Source organism: Triticum urartu, chromosome 5, assembly GCF_003073215.2.
Source record: "Triticum urartu cultivar G1812 chromosome 5, Tu2.1, whole genome shotgun sequence".
Classification (NCBI taxonomy): domain Eukaryota; kingdom Viridiplantae; phylum Streptophyta; class Magnoliopsida; order Poales; family Poaceae; genus Triticum; species Triticum urartu.
Genome location: NC_053026.1, coordinates 69,567,275 through 69,592,862, shown reverse-complemented (window position 1 = coordinate 69,592,862; position 25,588 = coordinate 69,567,275).

Sequence of the window (25,588 nt, the reverse complement as noted above, 5' to 3'; positions counted from 1 at the left end):
TCGGAAGCATGTCCAGCGGTGGCGACACCAAGACGAAGACGGAGGCAGAGATTAAGTCCGTGGCCTCATCCACTTCTGTCGTGGCTCCTTTTTTTTGAACCCCGTGCCAATCCAGCTGGAGGGCTGCTACTTTTGGTCTTTTTATTGCCATTACGAGCAATTTCAACATTTGATTGCTTTTTCTCACGCAGCCTCCCCTAATGCAACTTTTTTTATTCAGGCATAGTTTCCTTCCATAAGATAAGAATGAGGATACGACTTGAAGCGACTTGGCTGCCGTATATTAAGTATCATACCGGAAAACTTCTGCCTGTATTGGCGACGGTGAAACTTGATCCGGTTTCGACGGATCGTTCGATCATAGCGGCGCACATCATGCAACCCTAATTTTTCTTCAACTCAAATCTTGTACTCCCAGATCAAAAGTAAATCCTGCGTGATCGTCTCGTACCAGTTCTTCTTCATCCAGAAAATTGCGAGCTCCTCGATCCCTAAGAAAGATCCCTCCAAGAACTCAACACCACCGTGCGCAAGCCCCACAGTGGGCGCCAACTGTCATGGAATTGTCACGACAAATGTCCAAGGTGTCAGGACTTAGTCGCGAGGCCAAAGCATCTATGTGGTAGATTGAGAGGGGTTGAGCGGGACGAGACACGCGATGTTTTACCCAGGTTCGGCCCCTCACGGTGGAGGTAAAAGCCTACATCCTGCTTCATTGATATTGATGATGATGATCACGGTTACAAGAGTGCTCTATCTCGAGAGCTATTGTCTAAACCTAACTTGTCCAACTTGTGGAACTTGTGAATCTTGTCCCTTTTTGGGGAGCCCTGCCCCTCCTTATATATGTTGAAGGGGCGGGTTACATGTGGAGTCTTATTAACATTAGGACTAGTCTACCTTCTAATACAAACCGGATACAAGTCCAGGTCTTAACTCCTTGTAAGATAAATGTTCCTCATGCCTTTCCTCTTAAACCAGCCCACCACTAACATAAACCGGCCTGCTAGGCCTTGGGCATTGTCATCCATCCGGAACATGCTCCAGGTCACCAATGAGCCTTCAGGCTCGTGAATCGTCATACCAGTGAGCCGCCAGACACGCAAGTCGCCAATCCTCTAGCGGGTTACCAATGAAACGCCTAGTCCGGCCAGGTTATACTTCCAGCCGGTTTACGCCGCGGGGTATATCCCTGACACATAGTGAATACATGAACTCCTCAAACTACGGTCATCACTGGTAAGTATCCCGATTATTGTCACTTCGGGGTTAAAAAATCATAACACATAATAGGTGACTATAGACTTGCAAGATAGGATCAAGAACACTCATATATTAATGAAAACATAATAGGTTCAGATCTGAGATCATGTCACTCGGGCCCTAGTGACAAGCATTAAGCATAGCAAAGTCATAGCAACATCAATCTCAGAACATAGTGGACACTAGGGATCAAACCCTAACAAAACTAACTCGATTACATGATAGATCCCATCCAACCCATCACCGTCCAGCAAGCCTACGATGGAATTACTCACGCACGGCGGTGAGCATCATGAAATTGGTGATGGAGGATGGTTAATGATGACGATGGCAACGGATTCCCCTCTTCGGAGCCCCGAACGGACTCCAGATCAGCCCTCCTGCGAGGTTTTAGGGCTTGGCGGCGGCTCCGTATCATAAAATGCAATGATTTCTTCCCCCTGATTTTTTTCTCCCCAAAACTCAATATATGGAGTTGGAGTTGGAGTCGGAGAGGCAACAGGGGGCCCACGAGGTAGGGGGGCGCGCCCTAGGGGGGTGGGCGCGCCCCCACCCTCGTGGAGAGGTGGTGGCCCCCCTGGCCTTCATCTTTTGCAGGTATTTTTCATATTTTCTGAAAAGTGGCTCCGTGAAATTTCAGGTCATTCCGAGAATGTTTGTTCCTGCACATAAATAACACCATGGTAATTCTGCTGAAAATAGCATCAGTCCAGGTTAGTTCCATTCAAATCATGCAAGTTAGAGTCCAAAACAAGGGAAAAAGTGTTTGGAAAAGTAGATACGTTGGAGACGTATCAACTCCCCCAAGCTTAAACCTTTGCTTGTCCTCAAGCAATTTAGTTGACAAACTGAAAGTGATAAAGAAAAGCTTTTACAAACTCTGTTTGCTCTTGTTGTTGTAAATATGTAAAGCCAACATTCAAGTTTTCAGCAAAGATTATAACTAACCACATTCACAATAACGCATAGGTCTCAAGTTTACTCATATCAATAGCATAATCAACTAGCGAGACATAATAATAAATCTCGGATGGCAACACTTTCTCAAAACAATCATAATATGATATGACAAGGTGGTATCTCGCTAGCCATTTCTGAGACCACAAAACATAAAGGCAGAGCACCTTTAAAGACCAAGGACTGACTAGACATTGTAATTCATGGTAAAAGAGATCCAGTCAAGTCATACTCAATGTAAACTAATAGTAATGAATGCAAATGACAGTGGTGCTCTCCAACTGGTGCTTTTTTAATAAGAGGATGATGACTCAGCATAAAAGTAAATAGATAAGCCCTTTGCAGAGGGAAGCAGGGATTTGTAGAGGTGCCAGAGCTCGGTTTTGAAACAGAGGTGAATAATATTTTGAGCGGTATTGTAACACCCCGGATGTAACTTTCCCAATTTGTACTCCAACTCTTGCCGTTTCCGGCGTTAAGTTATATTTATTTCCTCGGGTTTGGGTTTTGTCTCCGTGTGTTGTTGTCGTTGTCATGCATCTCATATCATGTCATCATGTGCATTGCATTTGCATACGTGTTCGTCTCATGCATTCGAGCATTTTCCCCGTTGTCCGTTTTGCATTCCGGCGCTTCGTTCTCCTCCGGTGGTCATTTCTAGATTTCTTTCGTGTGTGGGGATTAAACATTTCCGGATTGGACCGAGACTTGCCAAGCGGCCTTGGTTTACTACCGGTAGACCGCCTGTCAAGTTTCGTACCATTTGGACTTCGTTTGATATTCCAAGTGTGAATTCTGGCTCGATGAGGTTCTTTATCTTGGTCATATCATCTCTGCCAAGGGCATTGCCGTGAATCCTGAGAAGGTGTATGCAATTGTGAATTGGGAACCTCCTCAGAACGTGAAGCAACTCCGCAGTTTTCTCGGTCTCGCAAGCTATTGCCGAAGATTCGTTGAAAACTTTTCCAAGATCGCGAAGCCTCTCTCTAATCTTCTCCAGAAGCACGTCAAGTACGTTTGGTCTCCGGAGTGTGATATTGCTTTCAACACTTTGAAAGAGAAATTGATCACTGCTCTAGTTCTGACTCCACCTGATGAATCCAAGCCGTACGAGGTCTTTTGTGATGCCTCTCTCCAAGGTCTTGGCGCAGTATTGATGCAAGAGAAGAAAGTTGCTGCTTATACATCTCGCCAGTTGAAGCCTAATGAGAAGAACTACCCCACTCATGATCTCGAGTTGGCGGCAGTTGTGCATGCTCTTTTGACTTGGAGACATCTTCTATTGGGAAGAAAATTGGACATTTTCACTGATCACAAGAGTCTCAAGTACATCTTCACTCAGCCTAATCTCAACCTCAGGCAAACTCGATGGGTCGAAATGATTCAAGAGTATAATCCGAGTATCAAGTATACTCCAAGCAAGGCCAATGTGATTGCTGACGCTTTGAGCAGAAAGGCTTACTGCAACAGTCTGATTCTTAAGCCTTATCAACCTGAGCTTTGTGAAGCTTTCCGCAAACTTAATCTGCTAGTTGTTTCTCAAGGATTCCTCGCCAACCTTCAAGTCTCTCCTACCTTAGAAGACCAGATTCGCCAAGCCCAGCTTCTTGATGCTATGGTGAAAAAGGTGAAGATTGGGATTGCCAAGAGTCAGTCCAAGTACAAGTGCTACCGCCTTGATGACAAGGACACTCTCATCTTCGAGGATCGTATTGTTGTGCCCAAAGGTGACCTCCGTAAAGTGATCATGAACGAGGCTCACAATTCTCTCCTCTCCATCCACCCTGGGAGCACGAAGATGTATCAGGACCTCAAGCAAGCTTATTGGTGGACTCGAATGAAGCGCGAGATCGCTCAATTCATGAATGAATGTGATGTCTGCAGAAGAGTGAAGGCAGAACACCAAAGGCCAGCAGGTCTCCTCCAACCTCTTGCCATTCCAGAATGGAAGTTTGACCACATTGAAATGGACTTCGTGACTGGGTTTCCAAAGTCCAAGCATGGCAATGATGCTATATTTGTTGTCATCGACAAACTCACCAAAGTGGCTCACTTTCTGCCTATCAAAGAGTCGATCACTGCAGCTCAATTGGCGGAACTCTATACCTCTCGTATTGTCTCTCTGCATGGTATTCCTCAAGTGATCTCTTCAGACCATGGCAGCATCTTTACCTCGAAGTTTTGGGATTCTTTTCAGAAGGCCATGGGCACCAACATCCGCTTCAGCACTGCTTTCCATCCTCAAACAAGTGGTCAAGTCGAGCGTGTCAACCAGATTCTTGAAGATATGCTCAGGGCTTGTGTGATCTCCTTCGCCATGAAGTGGGAGGATTGTCTTCCTTATGCTGAATTCTCCTACAACAACAGTTTTCAAGCAAGTTCGGGCAAGGCCCCTTTTGAAATTCTGTATGGCAGGAAGTGCCGTACCCCTCTCAACTGGTCTGAAACCGGTGAACGTCAGCTTTTGGGTAATGACTTAATCACAGAAGCAGAAGAAATGTGCAAAGTCATTCGTGATAACCTCAAAGCAGCCCAATCCCGCCAGAAGAGCTACTATGATAGTAAGCACCGTGATTTGGCTTTCGAGATCGGAGATCATGTTTACCTCCATGTCTCTCCTATGAAAGGTACTCGTCGCTTCGGTATCAAAGGGAAGCTTGCCCCTAGATACGTGGGACCTTTCAAGATTGTCAGCAAGAGAGGAGACCTCGCCTATCAACTCGAGCTTCCTTCAAACTTTGCAAATGTTCATGACGTGTTCCATGTCTCTCAGCTTCGAAAGTGCTTCAAGACTCCTGACCGCACCGTCAACTTCGAGGACATTGAGCTCCAAGAAGATCTCTCTTATCGTGAGCACCCAGTTGCTATTCTTGAAGAGACTGAACGCAAGACTCGCAACAAGTCAATCAAATTTCTCAAAGTCAAGTGGTCACACCATTCCGACCGTGAAGCTACCTGGGAACGCGAGGATCACCTCCGTTCTGAGTACCCGGCATTCTTTCAGTCCTAGATCTCGGGACGAGATCCTTTCGTAGTGGTGGAGTGTTGTAACACCCCGGATGTAACTTTCCCAATTTGTACTCCAACTCTTGCCGTTTCCGGCGTTAAGTTATATTTATTTCCTCGGGTTTGGGTTTTGTCTCCGTGTGTTGTTATCATTGTCATGCATCTCATATCATGTCATCATGTGCATTGCATTTGCATACGTGTTCGTCTCATGCATTCGAGCATTTTCCCCGTTGTCCGTTTTGCATTCCGGCACTTCGTTCTCCTCCGGTGGTCATTTCTAGCTTTCTTTCGTGTGTGGGGATTAAACATTTCCGGATTGGACCGAGACTTGCCAAGCGGCCTTGGTTTACTACCGGTAGACCGCCTGTCAAGTTTCGTACCATTTGGACTTCGTTTGATACTCCAACGGTTAACCGAGGGACCGAAAAGGCCTCGTGTGTGTTGCAGCCCAACACCCCTCCAATTTGGCCCAAAACCCACCAAACTCTGCTCCATGTCCTAGAGCGTTCGATCACGATCGCGTGGCCGAAAACCGCACCTCATTTGGACTCTCCTAGCTCCCCTAGGCCTATATATACACCCCCATTCCTAATTCGCGGACCCTCTCCCCCCTAACCCTAAAAATCCCAGATCCGCCGCCGCCGGACGTGTCCGGAGCGGGCCGGACAACGTCCGCCGCCTCCGTCGCCCACCCAGGACGCGCCATGTGGCGCCCGGCGCCCGGCGCCGCCGCTGCCCGCATCGCCCCGACGCCGTCCAGGCGCCGCCGCCGCCCTCCTCCACGCACAGCCACCGCGAGCCGCCGCCGCCCACGCGCCAGCCGCCGCCGCCGCCTCCACGCGTCGCCGGCGCCGTCCTCCGCGCCACTGCCGTCCGCCGGTCGCCGCCCCGCCGCACGCTGCCGCGCGCCGGCCGCCGCCGCCGCCCCGCCGCCTCCGCCCCGGCCCCGACAGGTCCGGCCGCCACGAGCCTCTCCGGCGACCTTGACATTCCGGCGGTGAACAGTAACTCCGGCGGCCTCGTAATCCGTGCAGATCTCAAATCTGAAATCCTAACCCTAGGTCATTTTTCGTCTAAGTCCTCAGGATTTTAGCTCATATGCACATGTTCGTGACTCCGTAACTTTGCATCCGTAGCTCCGATTTGGGAATATAGCATATCAAAATGTTCGTCTCGATGAGTGCATCATTCCATTCCACTGCATCATTTTCATTTGAGTTCATCTTGATGCCCGAAATGCTGTTAGAAGAGGCCTTCGTGAGTTAATTGTCAGATCTGCTAGTTCATCTTAGACTTTTGTCATTTTTTGCCATGATTGTTGTGTGCATGATATGCCTGTGAGTCCTTCATATGTTTTTTTAAGGATTGTCTTCTTTCCAGAGGTGCAACCCATGCATTTTTGTGATGTGTGTGGTGACTTGTGCAAGATTGCAAATTGAGGCACCCGGTAAATCTGTTTTCAGGGACTTAGTAGTTTTCACTAAGTCTGGGATTATTTAGTTCATGATGCCATATGTTCATGTTGTTTCCTAGTGATCCGTGACTCTTTTGAGGATGATCAGTAAGGGAGTTTTGTTAATCGTGTAGTGCTCTATCCATCCATGTCTTTGTTTGCAATTATGGAGCACCCTAGCTTGAGTCAATCGAGCTCTACTTTTGCTTCATTGTCAATCTAGGCAGATCGTCAACTTGTTTGCGATTTTGCCGATGTTATTGTAGTTGATCCGTGCATGCTATGCCACTGTTCTTGCCATGTCTAGCTTGTATTTTGTGCCTTATTTATGGGTGTATACTTGTCTTGCCATGAATTGCACCGTAGTGAGTGCATCGAGCTCGTAAACAGGCCTTCGTGAGTTATGTTTCAGCAAGTCCCAGTTTTCACTAAGTCTGAAAACTGATTATGTTTTTGCTATGTTCGTGTGCTTGTTAGTATATTTTGTGATCCCTTTTGGCTCAAGGTCACTGAGGGACTTTTGTTAAGCTTGTTGAGTAGCTCCATGCCATGTCTTTCTTTGTCATGTTCAGGTCTTTTGTCAAGGTCACTAAGGGACTTTTGTTAAGCTTGTTAGCATGTTGTTTTGTTGCTCCGAAGAGGGCTATATGATCTGAAATTCCAGACAAGTGTTAATTTCACTAAGTCTGAGATTTGTTTGTCATTTGCGTTTTTGCCATGCTTGTTTGAACCTGTTAATGGATGAATTAGCCGTAGCTCAGTGCTAGACTTTTCTTAAGCATCTTGTGTGCATCCCTGCCATGTATTATTTTGTCATGTTTGGATGCTGTAGCATGTTCATTTTGTTGCATTTAGATGCCTACTTGCTGTAAATCGCAGACCGATGTCATTTTTGAATCGCTTGCCATTTCCAAACCGTAACTCCGATTCCGGCGTTCTTTATATCGTTTTCAAGCGATTTCATCTCATCTTTCCAGTGGCACCCTTGGAATTCCAAGTTGAGGCCAGGTTCATGCATTTCCTGTCATACCTTGAATTTTGCATCCAGCATCGCATCCCGCATAGCATATCATCTTTGCATCGTGTTGTTTGAGTTTGCACGTGGTTGATTGTGTCCTTGTTGCTTGTTTGTCTTGTTTGGGTAGAGCTGGGAGACGAGTTCGCTACCGAGGAGCCAGTTGAGTTTGCTTTTGAGGATCCAGTCAACTCTGACAACTGTGCAGGCAACATGATCATACCCTCGAAATCACTACTATCTTTGCTATGCTAGTTTGCTCGCTCTTTTGCTATGCCATTGCTACGATGCCCACCACTTTCTTGCAAGCCTCCTAAATTGTCACGTCAAACCTCTAACCCACCATTGTCCTAGCAAACCGTTGATTGGCTATGTTACCGCTTTGCTCAGCCCCTCTTATAGCGTTGCTAGTTGCAGGTGAAGACTGGAGGCCGTTCCTTGTTGGAACATCTTTTATTTACTTGTTGGGATATCATTATATTGCTATGTTATCTTAATGCATCTATATACTTGGTAAAGGGTGGAAGGCTCGGCCTCTCGCCTAGTGTTTTGTTCCACTCTTGCCGCCCTAGTTTCCGTCATACCGGTGTTATGTTCCCGGATTTTGCGTTCCTTACGCGGTTGGGTTATAATGGGAACCCCTTGATAGTTCGCCTTGATTAAAGCTTTTCCAGCAATGCCCAACCTTGGTCTTACCATTTGCCACCTAGCCTTTTCTTTCCCTTGGGTTCTGCAGACTCAAGGGTCATCTTTATTTTAACCCCCCCGGGCCAGTGCTCCTCTGAGTGTTGGTCCACCTGTCAGCTACCGGTGGCCACCAGGGGCAACTCTGGGCTGGCCTACCCGTACCTAGGACAATCTGAGTGTGCCCTGAGAAAGAGATATGTGCAGCTCCTATCGGGATTTGTCGGCACATTCGGGCGGTGTTGCTGGTCTTGTTTTAACCTGTCGAAGTGTCTTGAGTTACCGAGATACCGAGTCTGATCGGAACGTCTTGGGAGGAGGTCTATTCCTTCGTTGACCGTGAGAGCTTGTCATGGGCTAAGTTGGGACTCCCCTGCAGGGATTGAACTTTCGAAAGCCGTGCCCGCGGTTATGGGCAGATGGGAATTTGTTAATGTCCGGTTGTAGATAACTTGAACCTTAATTAATTAAAATGAATCAACCGAGTGTGTTGCCGTGATGGCCTCTTCTCGGCGGAGTCCGGGAAGTGGACACGGTATTGGAGTAATGTTTGCACAGGTTGCTCTCTAGTTTCTCGCTCGCGCTTTGCCTCCTCTTCTCGCTCTCTTTTGCGAATAAGATAGCCACCATATATGCTAGTCGCTTGCCGCAGCTCCACATATATTTGCCTTACCCTTCCTATAAGCTCAAATAGTCTTGATCGCGAGGGTGTGAGATTGCTGAGTCCCTGTGGCTCACATATACTATAACTCCAGATGCAGGTCTAGGTGTTTCCACTCCAGGTGACGAGTACGAGCTCAAGTGGGAGTTCGACGAGGACTCTCAGCGTTACTATGTTTCCTTTCTCGATGATCAGTAGTGGTGCCCAGTTGGGGTTTGATCGGGACCGTGTCGCATGTTGGGTTATTTTCTATTTTGGCACCGTCGTCGGGCCATGAGTGTTTGGTTGATGTATGTTATTTATGTACTCTGATGTGCGTGGCGAGTGTAAGCCAACTATGTATCTCCCCTTTTATTATTTATATTACATGGGATGTTGTGAAGATTGCCTAACTTGCGACATATGCCTTCAATGCGATTATGCCTCTAAGTCGTGCCTCGACACGTGGGAGCTATAGACGCATCGAGGGTGTTACAGGTATACTTTCATTGTCAACATAACAACCAAGAGATGGCGGTATCTTCCATGCTACACACATTATAGGTGTTTCCCAAACAGAATGGTAAAGTTTATACTCCCCCTTCCAACAACAAGCATCAATCCATGGCTTGCTCGAAACAACAAGTGCCTCCAACTAACAAGAGTCCCAGGGGGAGTTTTGTTTGCAATTATTTTGATTTAGTTTGCATAAAGCATGGGACTGGGCATCCCGGTGACCAACCATTTATCTCGTGAGTGAGGAGCGGAGTCCACTCCTCTTGAGAATAACCCACCTAACATGGAAGATACAGACAACCCTAGTTGATACATGAGCTATTCGAGCATACAAAACAGGATATTTATTTGAAGGTTTAGAGTTTGGCACATACAAATTTACTTGGAACGGCAGGTAGATACCGTATGTAGGTAGGTATGGTGGACTCATATGGAATAACTTTGGGGTTTATGGAGTTTGGATGCACAAGCAGTATTCCCGCTTAGTATAGGTCAAGGCTAGCAAAAGACTGGGAAGCAACCAGCTAGAGAGCGACAACAGTCATGAACATGCATTAAAATTAATCAACACCGAATGCAAGCATGAGTAGGATATAATCCACCATGAACATAAATATCGTGAAGGCTATGTTGATTTTGTTTCAACTACATGCGTGAACATGCGCCAAGTCAAGTCACTTAAGTCATTCAGAGGAGGATACCACCCTATCATACCACATCATAACTATCTCAATAGCATGTTAGCACGCAAGGTAAACCATTATAACTCATAGCTAATCAAGCATGGCACAAGAAACTATGATCTCTAGTTGTCATTGCAAACATGTTTATTCATAACAGGCTGAATCAGGAACGATGAACTAATCATATTTACAAAAACAAAAGAGGTCGAGTTCATACCAGCTTTTCTCATCTCAGTCAGTCCATTATATATCATCATAATTGCCTTTCACTTGCATGACCGAATAGTGTGAATAATAATAATAGTGCACATGCATTGGACTAAGCTGGAATCAGCAAGCATTCAATAAACAGGAGAAGACAACGCAATATGGGCTCTTTTGTCAGATAAACAATAATGCATATAAGAGCGACTTCAACAATTTAGTCATGGTCTTCTCCTATCGACCCCAAAGAAAAGAAAAGAAATAAAACTATTTACATGGGAAAGCTCCCAACAAGCAAAAGAAGAACATGAAATATTTTTGGGTTTTATTTTTAATTACTACTACAAGCATGGAAATTAAACTGATTAAAAGCTACAACTATTTTTTTTGGTTTTTCTTAAGGTTTATTAAACACACAAGAAGAAAGCATAAAAAGGAAATTAAACTAGCATGGATGATACAATGAAAAAGTATGAGCACCGACATCTAGCAGTGAGTGTGTGAACATAAATGTAATGTCGGTGGGAAATACGTACTCCCTCAAGCTTAGGCTTTTGGCCTAAGTTGGTCTATGGCCACGGCTGACCTGGCGGATATCCACAATAGTAGCTGGGGTCGTACTACGATGCAGCGGCTATCGCCTGCTGAGCTGCAACATGGCGATGGGCGGCCTCCGCTCTCCTCTCGTACTCATCTGCCTCCTCTCTAGTAATAGTATATCTTCCTTTTGCCTGATGATCAAAGAAGGCAGGAGCAGGGAGAGTAATATGGAAAACACGGCGTCTGTCAAAGATTAGTCGATACTGGAGAGGTGATTCATTCCTCTCAACAAACTGGCGGTGAACCATAGCATTAAAGTCTAGGTAAGCAGGTGGCAATTCAATATCATCTTCGCGTATGGCTACACAAAGAAAATTAGCTATGTAGGTTGCATAAATTCCTCCAAAGAAATCTCCATTAAATCTATTAAGATGCAACCTACGTGCAACAATGGCTCCCAAATTATAAGATTTGTCTCCTAACACAACACTTCGAAGAATATTGAGGTCAGGGACACACATGTGGCATGCCTCATCTTTACCATTTATGTATCTACCTATGAAGAGAGCAAAATAATGTATAGCAGGAAAGTGAATGCTCCCTATGGTAGCTTGTGTAATATCTCTAGATTCTCCCACAGTTATGCTAGCAAGAAAATCTCTAAATTCAGATGTGCGAGGATCCCTTATACTACCCCATTGTGGAAGTTTGCATGCAGTGGTAAAGTCCTCTAAGTCCATAGTGTAAGAATTATTATAAAGATCAAACATGACAGTTGGAGAATTACGTGAAGTTGAAAATTCAAACCTCCTCACAAAGGAACTAGTGAGATAGTGATACTGACTGCACTTCTCTTCCTCGAAGCTCACGAGATCAGCGTTACGCAAATATGCGTTGAATTCTTCCTTAATTCCTGCTCGATCCATAAAAGTTTCAGAAGGCCACTCACAAGGACGCACTGGAGCGTCTCTTGGTGGCTCTTCATCAGCATCACGCATTGCAAGCATGGGTCCTTGCTTCCTTGAGGCACCACCTTGGAACATTTTCCTAAGCATATTTCTTCCTCTAAAAAATACTGAAATTTTTTAGTAACTTCAAAATAAAAGTAAACCAAACTCAATAATATTGATAACAACTACTCCTACAAGTGCCTAGAGCCTATATCATGCAGCAAAACTACTTTTGACCATATAAATTTGACATGCAAGCTCAAGAACAGGGTCACCTAAGCAGAAAAAATTTGCTATGAATAAAGCACTAGAACAAAAACTAATTGGACCAATGGAGGAGTCACATACCAAGGAACAATCTCCCCAAGCAGTTTTGTGAGAGGTGCTTTGAGCAAGGAGATCAAAAATGGCAACAAGATGAGCTAGAACTCATGCTTGAGCTGGATATTCGTGTTTATGGGAAGAAGAAGAAGTGTATGGGTGAAAGGATAAGTGGAGGAGGGCCACCGTGGGCCCACAAGGCAGGGGGCATGCCCAGGGGGTAGGGCGCGCCCTCCACCCTTGTGGGCAGGTGGTTGACCCCCCTGCTGTGTTCTCAGTGCCAAATATTCTCAAATATTTTAGAAAAAATCATATTTAAATTTCAGGGCATTTGGAGAACTTTTATTTTTAGGGTATTTTTATATTGCACGAATAATAAGATAACAAACATAAAAATATTTATTTTTATTTGATTTAATATAAATAACAGAAAGTAAAAGGAGGGTACAGAAGGTTGTGCCTTCTAGTTTCATCCATCTCATGATCATCAAAAGGAATCCACTAAGAAGGTTGATCAAGTCTTGTTAAAGAACTCATTCCGAATAAGATGGAACCGGAGAAATTTCGAATAACACTATGTTACCTCAATGGGGATATGCACATCCCCAATAATAAGAATATCATATTTCTTCTTGACAGTAGGAAGAGGAAATTCAAAACCTCCAAATATAATCGATGGAATTTTTCCAATAGAGTTGATACTATGAACTTGAGGTTGTTTCCTCGGAAAGTGTACCGTGTGCTCATTACCATTAGCATGAAAAGTGACATTGCCTTTAGTGCAATCAATAACAGCCCCTGCAGTATTCAAAAAGGGTCTTCCAAGAATAATAGACATACTATCGTCCTCTGGAATATCAAGAATAACAAAGTCCGTTAAAATAGTAACGTTTGCAACTACAACAGGCACATCCTCGCAAATACTAACGGGTATAGCAGTTGATTTATCAGCCATTTGCAGAGATATTTTAGTAGGTGTTACTTATTCAAATCAAGTCTATGATATAAAGAGAGAGGCATAACACTAACACCGGCTCCAAGATCACATAAAGCAGTTTTAACATAGTTTCTTTTAGTGGAGCATGGTATAGTTGGTACTCCTAGATCTCCAAGTTTCTTTGGTATTCCACCCTTAAAAGTATAATTAGCAAGCATGGTGGAAATTTCAGCTTTCGGTATCTTTCTTTTATTAGCAATGATATCTTTCATATACTTAGCATAATGATTGGTTTTGAGCATATCAGTTAATCGCATACGCAAAAAGATAGGTATAATCATTTCAGCAAAGCGCTCAAAATCCTCATCATCCTTTTTCTTGGATGGCTTGGGAGGAAAAGGCATAGGTTTCTGAACCCAAGGCACTCTTTCTTTACCATGTTTCCTAGCAACAAAGTGTTTCTTATCATAGCGTTGATTCTTTGATTGTGGGTTATCAAGATCAATAGCAGGTTCAATATCTATATCATTATCATTACTAGGTTGAGCATCATTATGAACATTATCATTAACACTAGTTTCAGGTTCATTACCAGATTGTGTTTCAGCATCAGAAATAGAAATATCATTTGGATTCTCAGGTGTTTCAACAATAGGATCACTAGAAGCATGCAAAGTCCTATCGTTTTTCTTTTTCTTCCTTTTAGAAGGACTAGGTGCATCTATATTATTTCTCTGAGAATCTTGCTCAATTCTCTTAGGATGGCCTTCAGGATACAAAGGTTCCTGAGTCATTCTACCAGTTCTAGTAGCCACTCTAACAGCATTATCGTTATTCTTACTATTCAATTCATTGAGCAAATCATTTTGAGCTTTAAGTACTTGTTCTACTTGAGTGGTAACCATAGAAGCATGTTTACTAATAAGTTTAAGTTCACCTTTAACATTAGCCATATAATCACCCAAGTGTTCAAGCATATTTGAATTGTATTCAATTGTCTACCAAAATAAGCATTAAAATCTTCTTTCTTAGCCATAAATTTATCAAACTCATCTAAACATGGGCTAGCAAATTTAGTAAATGGGATTTCAGCTTTATCATATATATAGAGAGAATTTACCTTTACTACCTGTGTCGGGTTATCAAGACCATGAATTTCTTCAATAGGTAAAGGATTAAGATCATATGTTTCTTCAACAGGCGGTAGATTAAGACCATGTATTTCTTCAATAGGAGGTAAATTGTTAACATCTTCAGCTTTAATACCTTTTTTTCATAGATTTCTTTGCCTCTTGCATATCTTCAGGACTGAGAAATAGAATACCCCTCTTCTTCGGAGTTGGTTTAGGAATAGGCTCAGGAATTGGCTCCGGAGGTGTCCAATTATTTTCATTTGTCAACATATTATTCAATAGAATTTCAGCTTCATCCGGTGTTCTTTCCCTGAAAACAGAACCAGCACAACTATCCAGGTAATCTCTGGAAGCATCGGTTAGTCCATTATAAAAGATATATCAAGTATTTCATTTTTCTTAAGAGGATGATCAGGCAAAGAATTAAGTAATTGGAGAAGCATCCCCCAAGCTTGTGGGAGACTCTCTTCTTCAATTTGCACAAAATTATGTATATCCCTTAAAGCAGCTTGTTTCTTATGAGTAGGGAAATATTTAGCAGAGAAGTAATAAATCATATCCTGGGGACTACGCACACAACCCGGATCAAGAGAATTAAAACCATATCTTAGCATCACCCTTTAATGAGAACGGAAATATTTTGAGGATGTAAAAGTAACGAGTTCTCTCATCTTTAGTGAACACGGTAGCTATATCATTTAATTTAGTAAGATGTGCGACAGCAGTTTCAGATTCATAACCATGAAAAGGATCAGATTCAACCAAAGTAATTATATCAAGATCAACAGAGAATTCATAATCCTTATCGGTAAACACAGATAGGTGAAGTAGCAAAAGCAGGGCCAGGTTTCATTCTAGCATTTAGAGATTGCTTACTCCATTTAGCTAATAACCTTTTAAGTTCATTTCTATTTTTGCAAGCTAAAATAGCGAAAGAAGCTTCTTGATCAAAAACATAACCCTTAGGAATAAGAAGTGGTTCTTCATCATCACTTTCATCAGTATCATCAGATTCAATATTTTCAATCTCTCTAGCCCTAGCAATTTGTTCATCAAGAAAATCACTAAGTGGCACAGTAGTATTAGGCGTAGAGGTAGTTTCATTATAAGTATCATGCATAGCAGAAGTGGCATCATCAATAACATGCGACATATCAGAACGAATAGCAGAAGCAGGTGTAGGTGTCGCAAGCTTACTCATAACAGAAGGCGAATCAAGTGCAGAGCTAGATGGCAGTTCCTTACCTCCTCTCGTAGTTGAGGGATAGATATTGGTTTTTGTATCTCTTAAGTTCTTCATAATGATAAGCAGATATATATCCCAACTGACTCAAAGAATAGAGCTATGCTCCCCGGCAAAGGCGACAGAAAATAGTCTTGATAACCCACATGTATAGGGGATCACAACAGTTTTCGAGGGTAAAGTATTCAACCCAAATTTATTGATTCGATATAAGGGGAGCCAAAGAATACTCTCAAGTATTAACAGCTGAGTTGTCAATTCAACCACACCTGGAAACTTAATATCTGTAGCAAAGTGTTTAGTAGCAAAGTAATATGATAGTAGTGATAACGGTAGCAAAAGGTAACAGTAGTAAAAGTAATGTTTTTGTATTTTGTAGTGATGATAGCAACAGCAACGGGAAAGTAAATAAGCGAAGAACAATATATGGAAAGCTCGTAGGTAATGGATCAGTGATAGAGAATTATGCCAGATGCAGTTCATCATGTAACGGTCATAACCTAGGGTGACACAGAACTAGCTCCAGATCATTGATATAATGTAGGCATGTATTCCGAACATAGTCATACGTGCTTATGGAAAAGAACTTGCATGACATCTTTTGTCCTACCCTCCCGTGGCAGCGGGGTCCTTACGGAAACTAAGGGATATTAAGGCCTCCTTTTAATAGAGAACCGGAACAAAGCATTAACACATAGTGAATACATGAACTCCTCAAACTACGGTCATCACCGGTAAGTATCCCGATTATTGTCACTTCGGGGTTAACGGATCATAACACATAATAGGTGACTATAGACTTGCAAGATAGGATCGAGAACACTCATATATTGATGAAAACATAATAGGTTCAGATCTAAAATCATGGCACTCGGGCCCTAGTGACAAGCTTTAAGCATAGCAAAGTCATAGCAACATCAATCTCATAACATAGTGGACACTAGGGATCAAACCCTAACAAAACTAACTCGATTACATGATAGATCCCATCCAACCCATCACCGTCCAGCAAGCCTACAATGGAATTACTCACGCACGACGGTGAGCATCATGAAATTGGTGATGGAGGATGGTTGATGATGATGATGGCGACGGATTCCCCTCTCCGGAGCCCCGAACGGACTCTAGATCAGCCCTCCCGAGAGGTTTTACGGCTTGGCGGTGGCCCCGTATCGTAAAATGCGATGATTTCTTCTCCCTGATTTTTTCTCCCCGAAACTCAATATATGGAGTTGGAGTTGGAGTTGGAGAGGCAACAGGGGCCCACGAGGTAGGGGCGCGCCCTAGGGGGGCAGGCGTGCCCCCATCCTCGTGGAGAGGTGGTGGGCCCCCTGGCGTTCATCTTTTGAAGGTATTTTTTCATATTTTCTAAAAAGTGGCTCTGTGAAGTTTTAGGTCATTCCGAGAACGTTTGTTCCTGCACATAAATAACACCATGGTAATTCTACTGAAAACAGCGTCAGTCCGGGTTAGTTCCATTCAAATCATGCAATTTAGAGTCCAAAACAAGGGCAAAAGTGTTTGGAAAAGTAGATACGTTGGAGATGTATCAGTCACCGCCGGGCCCTCACGCCCTCGCCTGCACCCTCGCCCTCGTCGCGCGCCGTCCTCGTCGCCGGCCTCGAGCCCGCCGTCCTCGTCGTCGGCCTCATCGCCGATCAAGCCATCGCCGTGCGCCCCCACAGTGAGCCCCCTTCCCATGTCCCCTGCTCCCCGTCGCCCCTGATCCATGGTCGCCGGCCTACAGCACCGCGCGTGCTCTATTTTTTTAATGTATATAAGTATATATTTTTTCATGTATATGTGTATATGTTCATGTATATGTGTGTATATGTGCACTTTTGTACCAAGTCCATCACATTTTCATAATGTTTTTCCACCGAGTCCACGTCGCACTGAGCACCCGCGGTGAAGTAAGTCTTTTTCCTAAGGTACTTTTTTGTTAAAATGAGGGGCGACGCCGGACATGACATGAGGGGGGACGTCGAACATGTGATGAGGGGGTGAGCGTCGTTGTCGTCTACCCCATCCCCGATAACATCGACATGAGGGGGGACGTCGGACATGATATGAGGGTGGACGTCGGGAACTAGGGTAGAGGGTCGAGGGTCACCGAGGGTTCGAGGGTTGAGGGTCGAGGATCACCGAGGGGTCGAGAGGGGACGTCGATCAACCCCCTCTCGCTCGACCAACTCTCTAGGACACCCAAACCCTAGAAGTGTTGCCGAGGCCACCGTTCTATACGTCATGTTCCTAAAGTTAAAGTATTGAAGAAATCCATGCATGGCTTCATCATTAGCCGGAAGTAACCGGGGCATGATGGTACGAAGCTCTCCAAAGTTATTTTGGAACGAAGTCCTGGATAGGATAGTTAGCTTGCGTTTGGCAAGTAAAAAGCTATTTGAAGAAGATTGATGCCGCGTACGTTTCGGCGCGGATAATTCGCCTTTTGGTACGAAGTTTAGCAAAGGCCTTCCCAATAGCGATATTTAGAAGGCTCTTGCTGAACTTGGTACCAAAAAGGGAATCATCCTATCTGGGACTCCATTCCAAAATAACTTTGGAGAGCTTCGTACCATCATGTGCCTGTTACTTTCGCGTAATGATGAAGCCATGCTTTTGTTGAATCCTTTGACACTAGACAAACATGACATGAGGGGTCGAGGGTCGGGAACTAGGGTAGAGGGTCAAGGATCACCGAGCGGTCGAGGGTCGTGAACTAGGGTAGAGGGTCGAGGGTCGCCGATGGGTCGAGGGTCGAGGGTCGTCGAGGGGTCGAGGATTGAGGGTCGAGGATTGCCGAGGGGCGAGAGGGGGACGTCGATCAACCCCCTCTCGCTCGACCAACTCTCGACAGGAACCCAAACCCTAGAAGTTGATCCAAACCATAGAAGCGTTGCCGAGGCCACCGTTCTATATGTCATGTTGCCTAAAGTCAAAGTATTGAAGAAATCCATGCATGGCTTCATCATTAGCCGAAAGTAACCGGGGCATGATGGTATGAATTTCTCCAAAGTTAGTCAGGAACGGAGTCCCGGATAGGATAATTCACCTTTTGGTACGAAGCTCAGCAAAGGCCTTCCAAATAGCGATATTCGGAAGGCTCTTGCTGAAATTTGTACCAAAAAGCGAATTATCCTATCTGGGACTCTGTTCCAAAATAACTTTGGAGAGCTTCGTACCATCATGTGCCTGTTACTTTTGCCTAATGATGAAGCCATGGTTTTGTTGAATCCTTTGACACTAGACAAACGTGACATGAGGGGGTCGAGGGTTGGCAACTAGGGTAGAGGGTCGTTGTTCACCGAGCGGTCGAGGGTCGTGAACTAGGGTAGATGGTCGACGGTCGTCGAGGCCACCCCAAACCCTAGAAGCGTTGCCGACACTACAAAAAAAGACACTTCCGTGATGATACGTGTTTGTCACAGTAGGTCACATTTTCTGTCATGCATGTACATCCATGACGATTTTATGGAAGAATCAAGATAGTCATACCTGTGATGTCGTAGAAGTGTTCCATGACATTACCAAAATTATCATCACGAAAGTGTCCACTTCCATGACGATAAATCGCGCGTCATAGAAGTGCTTTCGTCAAGGGTGACCGACACGTGGCATCGACCGTAACGGCTAGCCGTTAAGCTATCGGGTCCGGTTTTGGATCATATAACCCATTAATAGCCCGAACCAATGGGGATTTTCCACGTGTAAAATTCTCATTGGCCGACGAAACCACGTGTCAGCTCCTCGTTGGGACAGATGCCATCCACTCATTGGACAGGAGGCGCCTACGATACGTCGACACATGGCACGATCCAATAGAGTCCCATTCCGGTGAAAAGGCCGGCCCAGCTAAAGGCCCACCATGTTTTTTCAGACACTAGTCGGCTGGCCCATTAACAGCCTGCCATATTTTGGGTCAAATTGAGGCCCATATTAGATCAGGCCCATTCACAACCTGCCAAGTTTTGGGCCAAATTACGGCCCATATCAGATCAGGCTCGTTAACATGCCACTGTACCTTTGGGCCCATTCTAAGACAGGTTTTAATTTTAGCCTGTTAAATGCCCGTTTACCAGTTCGACCCGATAATAGTTTCAGCCTGTTAGCGACCCGTGGAGTATCTGGGACGTTGTCGTCCCGGTTTAACTTTAGACCATTCAACGGCCCATGCAGAAACTGGGCTATTTCTTGTCCGAAGTAACTTTAGGCCTCTTAATGCCCCGTAGTCTTCGTGGATAAATTTCAGCCCAACTGGCCTATCGGCCTGTTAATGGCCCGTGTAACAGTTGGGCCTAATTACAACCTGCGTTGAATCCGGCCTGCTTACAGCCCATCTGATAATGGCCCGTGACACTTTTGGGCCTATGGCCCACGTGGATACCAGCCTGCTTAAAGCCCATAATTTTATTGGGCCAAACAGGCTTGAGATATATTTTGGCCTGTTAACTACTCGTCCTATTTGGGCCCAACATGGGCCTTAGGCAGTTTCGGCCTGTATTGGCCCGTGAATTTCTCGGCTCAATGCTAGCCCAATCTAGGTTTTAGCCTGTTAAAAGCTCATGGTATTCTTTGGCCCAGCTTACCAGAACTTTACTTGGCCTGTTAAAGGCGGGAAACTACTATAGGTTTAGACCCGCTAATGGCCCAAGATGATTATAGGCCCATGTTTTGGCCCATATGAGTAACGGGCCGGCCTGAGGACCGACAACACTGAGATCCACTGAACCTTCCAGCCTAAATTACAACATACCAACCAAAGAATAAACCTAGACTATACAATAAAGAAATTACAACATATTACATCCACTGAGAATCAAAGTTCGCCACCGGTGATAATAAAGCGCAACATGACCGCGGATCACGTACACTGGGCATTAAAGGTCACCACCAGTGCATATAAATGCACCGACAAAAGAATATACAAAACTGAGAGCACTTCAGAAGGCACTAGGCCTGGCAAGGTCGGGCCCCAGAAGCAGCCGAACAAGCTGATGAGACCTCAGTTGTGTCAACAATAGATGCTTCATCCCTAGCTGTATGGCACCATAGTGCGCACGGCAGTCCCCTGACATCTGCATTATATCTTTGACTTCAAGTCGGAGCTGAGCTGAAGCAAGCCTTTCCGCTTTAAGTTGAGACTGAAGAAGTCGAACTGATTGGGGCAGCGACTGCACAGAGGTTGTCTCACTCCTGCTGGTGAGTAGATGCAACTCACTGTCATCATCAAGACAGGACCTTGGGGTCATCTCGCTGTCCTCAAGATGGTTTGCTCACTATCTTCCCTAAAGTTCTGCCTAGCATAAGAGATACGACTCTGAAAGAGAAATAAGGAGACACGTAACAGGTTTCACAATTATATAAGCAAATAAATGGATCTGTTCTGCATAAGGAACGTGTTTTTACAACTACAATTTAAAACCGGTAGTTGTTGCAAACATCCAATTAGATGTAAACATCAAAGTAAATAGCAGTGGAGGAAATGATGCCTATCCAAATCTATACTAGAACAAAGTTTGAAGGCTTGAGAAGGATGAACTTACATTACATGTTAACATAGGCTGGACAAAGCCCTTCTCCATGTTGATGGAAGGATAATTCAATAAATTCACCAAAGAAAATTCTTTATAAGCATTGCCATTATTCTACATTTTTCAAAGAGTAAATATAGATCAAATAATATTGGAAGAAACAAAGGATAATGAAGCTCAGGTGCAGACTGATGATACATAATCAAATAGCAATTAATTAAGTACATCATTACAAGGCAAAAGGTACTGACAAGAGGAATGCATAAATCAACGTGTGAAGTGGCATTGGCTTTATTCAACATTTTGGTAAGAGTAAATGTAGATATGATAATTTGGAGAAAGTGGAGGGCAGGGCAGATAAGATGCAGAATGATGCTAGACAATTGATATGTCTCCAATGTATCTATAATTTTTGATTGTTCCATGCTATTATATTATCTGTTTTGGATGTTTAATGGGCTTTAATTTACCTTTTTATATTATTTTTGGGACTAACCTACTAACCAAAGGCCTAGTGCAAATTGTTGTTTTTTGCCTATTTCAGTGTCTCGCAGAAAAGGAATATCAAACGGAACCCAAATGGAATGAGGCCTTCGGGAGAGTTATTTTTGGAACAAACGTGATCTAGGAGACTTGGAGTGGACGTCAAGAAAGAAGCGAGGAGGCCATGATGCAGGAGGGCGCGCCCAGGGGGGTAGGCACGCCCCCACCCTCGTGGGCCCCTCGCAGCTCCACCGACGTACTTCTTCCTCCTATATATACCCATATACCCCAAAAACATCCAGGAGCACCACGAAACCCTATTTTCCACCGCCGCAACCTTCTGTACCCGTGAGATCCCATCTTGGGGCCTTTTTCGGCGCTCCACCGATGGGGGAATCGATCATGGATGGCTTCTACATCAACACCATAGCCTCTCCGATGATGTGTGAGTAGTTTACCACAGACCTTCAGGTCCATAGTTATTAGCTAGATGGCTTCTTCTCTCTCTCTTTGGATATCAATACAAAGTTCTCCTTGAATCTCTTGGAGATCTATTCGATGTAATTCTTTTTGCGGTGTGTTTGTAAAGATCCGATGAATTGTGGGTTTATGATCAAGATTATCTATGAACAATATTTGATTCTTCTCTAAAATCTTTTATGCATGATTTAATATCTTTGCAAGTCTCTTCGAATTATCAGTTTGGTTTGGACTACTAGATTGATCTTTCTTGCAATGGGAGAAGTGCTTAGCTTTGGGTTCAATCTTGCGGTGTCCTTTCCCAGTGACAGCAGGAGCAGCAAGGCACGTATTGTATTGTTGCCACCGAGGATAAAAATATGGGGTTTATATCATATTTCTTGAGTTTATCCCTCTACATCATGTCATCTTGCCTAATGTGTTACTATGTTCTTAGGAACTTAATACTCTAGATGCATGCTGGATAGCGGTCGATGTGTGGAGTAATAGTAGTAGATGCAGAATCGTTTCGGTCTACTTGTCGCGGACGTGATGCCTATATACATGATCATGCCTAGATATTCTCATAATTATTCGCTTTTCTATCAATTGCTCGACAGTAATTTGTTTACCCACCGTAGAATTTGCTATCTTGAGAGAAGCCACTAGTGAAACCTATGGCCCCCGGGTCTGTGTTCCATCATATTGTTTTCCTATCAACTAGCTATTTCTATTACTGTTTATTTTGCAATCAATATCATAAAAATACCAAAAATATTTATCCTATTATCTCTATCAGATCTCACTTTCGTAAGTGAGTGTGAAGGGATTGACAACCCCTTTATCCCGTTGGTTGCAAGGTTCTTGTTTGTTTGTGTAGGTACTAGGTGACTTGTGTGTTACCTCCCACTGGATTGATACCTTGGTTCTCAAAAACTGAGGGAAATACTTACGCTATTGTGCTGCATCACCCTTACCTCTTCAAGGGAAAACCAACGCATGCTCAAGAGGCAGCAAGATGGATTTCTGGCATCGTTGCCGGGGAGGTTGCATCAAGTCAAGACATACCAAGTACCCATCACAAACTCTTATCCCTCGCATTACATTATTTGCCATTTGCCTCTTGTTTTCCTCTCCCCCACTTCACCCTTGCCATTTTATTTGCCCTCTTTTCCGCTCGCTTGTTTTTCGTTCACCTCTCTTTACTTGCCTCTTGCTTTCTCGTGTGTTGGACTGTTTGTCACGATGGCTCAAGATAATACTAAATTGTGTGACTTTGCCAATACCAACAATAATGATTTTATTAGCACTCCGATTGCTCCTCTTACCGATGCTGAATCTTGTGAAATTAATACTGCTTTGCTGAATCTTGTCATGAAAGATCCATTTTCTGGCCTTCCTAGTGAAGATGTCGCTACCCATCTAAACAACTTTGTTGATTTGTGTGATATGCAAAAGAAGAAAGATGTGGATAATGATATTGTTAAATTGAAGCTATTTCCGTTTTCACTTGGAGATCGTGCTAAAACTTGGGTTTCCTCTTTGCCTAAAAATAGTATTGATTCATGGAATAAGTGCAAAGATGATTTTATCTCTAAGTATTTTTCCCCCGCTAAGATCATCTCTCTTAGAAATGATAATTTGAATTTTAAGCAACTTGATCATGAGCATGTTGCACAAGCTTGGGAGAGGATGAAATTAATGATACGTAATTTCCCTACTCATGGTTTGAATTTATGGATGATCATACAAATTTTTTATGCTGGATTGAATTTTGCTTCTAGAAATCTTTTAGATTCGGCTGCGGGAGGCACTTTTATGGAAATCACTTTAGGAGAAGCTACTAAACTCCTAGATAATATTATGGTTAATTATTCTCAATGGCACACCGAAAGATCTACTAGTAAAAGGGTTCATGGTATAGAAGAAATTAATGTTTTGAGTGGAAAGATGGATGTACTTATGAAATTGTTTGCTAATAAGAGTGTTTCTTCTGATCCTAATGATATGCCTTTGTCCACTTTGATTGAGAATAGTAATGAATCTATGGATGTGAATTTTGTTGGCAGGAACAATTTTGCTAACAACGCGTATAGAGGAAACTTTAATCCTAGTCCGTTTCCTAGTAATTCCTTTAATAATTATGGTAATTTCTACAACAACTCTTATGGAAATTTTAACAAGATGCCCTCTAATTTTGAGACTAGTGTTAAAGAATTTATGATTTCGCAAAAGAATTTTAATGCTTTGCTTGAAGAAAAATTGCCTAAGATTGATGAGTTGGCTAGGAACATGGATAGAATTTCTCTTGATGTTGATTCTTTGAAACATAGATCTATTCCACCTAAGCATTATATCAATGAGTCTCTCAAAGCCATGAGAATTTCCATTGATAAGTGCAAAGGAAGAACCGCTAGGATGCGTTCTAAGAAAGATTGCTTTATAAAAGCGTGTTCTTCTAGTTTCCATGACAGTAAGGATGAAGATCTAAAAGTGATTGATGTGTCTCCTATTAAATATTTGTTTTGCAATATGAATATTGATAATGATGGGACTGGAGATGAGTAAACTTTAGTTAAAAGGCGTCCCAATGATTCGGAGTTTTTAGATCTTGATGCAAAAATTGGTAAAAGTGGGATTGAAGAGGTCAAAACTTTACATATCACTGAACCCACTATTTTGGATTTCAAGGAATTTAATGATGAAAATTGCTGTTTTATAGATCGTATTTCCTTGTTGCAATCCGTGTTAAGTTCTCCTCGTGCTTATAGTCAAAATAAAGCTTTTACCAAACATATCATTGATGCTTTAATGCAATCTTATGAAGAAAAGCTTGAATTAGAAGTTTCTATCCCTAGAGAACTTTATGATGAGTGGGAACCTACTATCAAAATTAAAATTAAAGATCATGAATGCTTTGTGAGGGAGTTCTAGATTAGGGGGTCTCCGGACAGCCGGACTATATCCTTTGGCCGGACTGTTGGACTATGAAGATACAAGATTGAAGACTTCATCCGTGTCCGGATGGGACTCTCCTTGGCGTGGAAGGCAAGCTTAGCAATACGGATATGTAGATCTCCTCCCTATTAACCGACTCTGTGTAACCCCTAGCCCCCTCCGGTGTCTATATAAACCGGAGGGTTTAGTCCGTAGGACGACACACAATCATACCATAGGCTAGCTTCTAGGGTTTAGCCTCTACGATCTCGTGGTAGATCAACTCTTGTAATACTTATATCATCAAGATGAATCAAGTAGGAAGTAGGGTATTACCTCCATCGAGAGGGCCCGAACCTGGGTAAACATCGTGTCCCCCGCCTCTTGTTACCATCCGCCTTAGACGCACAGTTCGGGACCCCCTACCCGAGATCCGCCAGTTTTGACACCAACATTGGTGATTTCATCACAAGGAGGGATGGCTCGTCTCGTTGTCAAGAACAACATCACCTCTGGGGGAGCCCTGTATGTAGGCCAAACTCTCTGACTAGGCGGCTTCGTCATGACCGCCCGCTCGGCCGCTGCACCGACGATGACTTCTCGGGGCATCAAAAATAGCCTCCACATCGA